This window comes from Oratosquilla oratoria, chromosome 12 (genome assembly GCF_046742065.1).
Source record: "Oratosquilla oratoria isolate Oo_2021 chromosome 12, ASM4674206v1, whole genome shotgun sequence".
NCBI classification, from domain to species: Eukaryota; Metazoa; Arthropoda; class Malacostraca; order Stomatopoda; family Squillidae; genus Oratosquilla; species Oratosquilla oratoria.
In genome coordinates this window covers 57,813,806-57,818,805 of record NC_134788.1, presented here as the reverse complement: position 1 = coordinate 57,818,805, position 5,000 = coordinate 57,813,806, and positions in this window count along the sequence as shown.

Here is a 5,000-nt window from a genome sequence, read left to right as displayed (position 1 = left end):
TGTATTTTCCCGCACTCTGTCGACATGACGTCATTAGTGAGGCGCATTCGGGCATTTCAGGTCGTTACTTGCGGCGATGGTGTAGGGGATAGCGGTTCGAATCCTGCCACCGGCGAATAGGCACCAAGGGCATGGTGGTTCATTAATTTTCACGCTACAAAGTTCTCTGTGAGGGGCACCGTCCTAGCCTTCTGATAGGAGGGAGTTTGTGACGTTAAAACATATCATCATTCCGTCTGTCTTTTGTGTGTTCACTTCCGTTCCCTTATTTACTCTCCAGCTGGCTGGTTGCCTTTCCCTATCGACGACGACTACCTGAGTCTGACTGACTGACCTGTGGTAGTTCCTCCTCCGGATCTGCGATCATGACGTAGATCGTCATCAGGGAAGAGCAACCCCCACCGGTCATCATTATGATCTCTTAATTACGACGTCCATCGTCGTCATTGTGTCCTCCAGCGCTATATAATATAAGAAAGAGACAAGGGCTCAGAGCTGATCCTTGGTGGAGTCCTACTTCAACTGGGAATAATTCAGTTTCCCCATATTTTGTCCGCACTGATGTTGTTGTTTTTTTTATCCTTCATAATGTCATCATTTCCGCCCATCTTTTCATCTTCTCCGTCACTCCTCTCTTTCTTAATTAAGCTCCAGTACTATACTTCTCTAGGGACCCTATCTTACTACGCCTTCTCCAAATCCACAAAACACCAACAAACATGTCTTCCTGTTTCCTTCCAGACATTAATTTTTCCTGTATGATCTGCCTTGCAATAAACGTTGCATCTACAGTACTCGACCCCCTCATGAATCAGAATTGGTGGTTGCGAATTCTGACCATCTCTCTCTCTCTCTCTCTCTCTCTCTCTCTCTCTCTCTCTCTCTCTCTCTCAGTCTGCCTTCCGTCACTCTCTCAAGAATTTTCTTGCTGTGCTCCAACAGCTTAATACCTCTGCAGTTCTCACAAGTCAATACATCTCCATTCTTCTTACACAACTTAACCATTTTACTTTCCTTCCCAGTGCTTTAATCATTTCTATTTTTACTTCAGATTTTCCTCCTGCCTTGTTATTCTTTCTTTTCTTTATAGCTTTATCCATTTCCCCTCCATTGATATTAGATATTGGCCCTTCCACTGGTAATATTTCACAATGTTCTTCATATTCGTTTTCCATCTTTAACAGATTTGAGAAATATCTCGGGTAAGACTTGTAAATCTATATATACTTATAAATTTCTGATCATCTTGTTTGTAATCTTGCTTGCTTGAAACCGTCACCCAGCCAATCAGAAGAAAATATATGACATCACGACTGAGGACCAGCCAACCAGAAGAGATATGACGTCACGACGGAGGACCAGCCGAGCAGAAGAGATCGGAAGAAGAGATATGACGTCACGACTGAGGACCAGCCAATCAGAAGAAGAGACATGACGTCACAACATCATATGATGCTTAGTGTTCCAAGCAACAATGACATGACGTCACAATCTTCTGCATTTCACTTCTTATAACAATGTATCATTTGAAATGTTATTTGGCCCAACATACATACATTATATCTATTTATATATACTTATAAAATTTTCATATTCAGTATAGTCAACTCTTGAATTAGCATCTATGAGGCATAATGAGTTTATTGAAATATTACGAACCATATGAATCAAACGATGACATGACATCACAATCTGCATTTCACTTCGTATAACTAATCAAGTCTCTGCCTTCGTCTACTGAATAGAGGTAAGAGCTCTAAATTATACTCAATTTTATATAGAAACTTATTTTCTGTGATTTATACTACACGGTGATAGTGACATAGTTCATCTATCATAAACTTTATATTCATAAACGTTGCTACTCACTCCAAGTCCCATGGGACTCCCTGAATGATAATGAGTAGAACTGGGAGTGGGATGATGAGATGTAACATAAGCATAATTAAGGAGGCTCTCTTTATTTAATTTCTTGAGAACGCCTGTATCCAGTTTCCTTTCCTATGAGAGAGCACGAGGACTGCACAAAACTGGTAAGTCTTAAGCTAATAATACATACATACATACATATACCAAGGCTTTTTCCCCCTTACAAGGGAGGTAGCCAAAAAGGGAAAGGCATAAAAACACTCCCACCCATTTCATCCCTAAATACACTCCACACCCCTCCCACCCTTCCTCTCATCTGAGCACCTCCTGGATGACGGGTCATCCCTGCACCCTGCCCACCGCCCTGGGTCAGAAGCAGTGTCGCAAGACACAGTACATCCACAGCAAGGCCGCTTCATTTAATCGGCGACCCCCCCTCTCCGTCCCCCCTTTGCATATAAGGAGAGGACGGGGAGAAATCCCTTCGGGTTGCGACAAAATTTACTCACATACTACCACCGCCCATTCCTCCTCATGCAGTCACAACATCATCCATATACAACCATTCTCCACTCACCTCTGTCTTCCGTCCTCTCCCTTCCTTCCTCAACAGACATTCCCCTCTTCCCCAAAGCCCCCTTCACCCCATCCATCCACCTCATCCTAGGGACGTCCCCTCATGTTCACTCCCTATATAATATCTCCTCTTCTAATTCACCAGTCGTCTTATAGATCAGTAATTATCCAATCCGCTTCGACTCAACTTCCCATATCTCATCAAATTTCCCATATTACTTCGTTTACTGTCGCCACGTCCTCTCTTCCCACTCCCTTACCTAAATGCTTCATCTAATTCCACAACTTTATGTCAACCCTTCTCTTCGGTCTTCCATTGACTTTTGCCATTTTCTTAATCTTCCTCCACTTGATCATTCGTAAAAAGCAATTTACACTTTTTATATTTCCCTTCCATCTTGACCATCGCTATCCAATATCCAGCCGTCCCTTGGAGCAATGAATATTTCTTGTGAATGTCGACATTATAGCAACCCGATCTCTCAGATTTGAATCAAGTCGCCCGATGTCATATGAATGCATATAGGGTATGTATACTGACTGTAGGTCTCCAATGGATGTTCTAATTGTTACATAATTTTCTTGTCACGCTTCTCTTGTTATATTAGAAAGCTGATTACTTTTTTATTATACAATTTCCTTTAAACAAACCCGAGTTTCCACGAGAAATAATTTAAGAAATACTTTGTGCATTCTTTAACGGTTATCTTTTTAGACAAATATTGGTCAGTGAATGTATTTGAATACTTTGCAACCGTTACCTGTATCTGCAAAAAGAGACATAAATAAAGAGAAAGGGAGAATGAATAGACCGGTTAAAGTAGGGAGAGATGATGACAAAAAGGAGCAGCACGTACGACTCTGAGCTCTACTCGGTTGCAGTCACTGACTGATTATATACCATAGGCCGCACGAAAATGATTGTTTTTGAAAGTAACAAATTTTCTTTGAATATTATAACACGCCACCTATATTTCTTCTGTCAATTCATATTATCACTAAAAGAATTTTAACCATGAATTAGTTTGATAACTGAACCTGCCACCATAATATGTATGAAATTAGTACACGTTGTATTCTCCTCGTTTGCTTACGTATGTCTATCTAGTAAATTATATTTTTCAGACTTGATGCTGACAGATGAATGTTGGAGGGTGTCATTCTTATATTGATTTTTTTTCTTTTCTTTAGCAGACCTGGCGACATTTGGCGAGGGCGGGAGGGTGAGAGGAGAGGTTGGTTGGGTTGCGTGTCGTCGACGTGACGGTAAGCAGGTCAGCCATGAAACACTTTTTAACCTCCTCCCCCTCCCTCCCACTTTCTCTTTCGGTGATGGACACTTCGAGCATTTCTGAGAGCAGGAAAATTTGCGGAGGGAGAAAAATATTCCTTGGTGGTGCACAGAACTGTTGATCTGTAAACTGACTACACCATTCGAGTACATGAAAATCATAACATTTCCGGGTCTTCTAAATATATTAATAAATCTAAAACGGGAACTCGAGTGAATAAACTATCCCATCATCAACAGTTACAGCTTTTCCTGAACAGGCCCCTACGGTCCTCGCAGCGCTAGTGCATTCTTTCCTTAACACATTATTTTGTTTTTGGTGTAAAGAAAACCTTCGTATCAAAGTTTTTTCCTCCTTTTTAGGAACGAAAAATTGCGCCATGTTTTCTTTGTATTGTATTCCAATGAATGTAGTTCAGGACATTATTTTGAAATTAGAATATTCACTTTATGGACAAACAAGAAATTTCTTTCCTCCTTTTTGTATTCGAATGAATGTAGTTCAGGAATTGTTATAAAATGTTATAAACTGTTGAATTCCGTGTTTATCACTTTATGAAATTATAATTCACGTTTTTTTCTACATAAAAGAAATATATGAACAAATTACAAAACGAAAACTAATTAGATTAACACAAACCCACTCAAAGTAACCTTTCGCTCGTTATGACGTCATGTCGCTCTCGCAGTACAAAAATCTTATAAACTGTTATAGCTCGTGTTTATCACTTTATGAAATTGTATTTCATGGTTTTTATATAAAAGATATATATATGAATAAATTACAAAATTAGAACTAAATAGATCAACCCAAACCCAAGCAAAATAACCTTTCGCTCGTTATGACGTCATGTCGCTCTCGCAGTACTAAAATCTTATCAGCTGTTATATTTCGTGTTTATCACTTTATGAAATTATATTTCACGTTTTTTACATAAGATATATATTCGAATTAACTACAAAATGAAAACTAAATAGACTAACACAAACCCAAGCAAAGTAACCTTTCGCTCGTTATGACGTAATGTCGCTCTCGCAGTAATTTTTTTTTATAAACTGTCATATTTCGTGTTTATTATTTATAGAAAAGAAATATATATGAATAAATTACAAAATAAAAACTAAATAGATAAACTCAAACCCACGCAAAGTAACCTTTCGCGCGTTATGACGTTATGTCGCTCTCGTAGTACAAAAATCTTATAACCTGTTACATATTGTGTTTATCACTTTATGATATTATATTTCTCGTTTTTTATAGAAA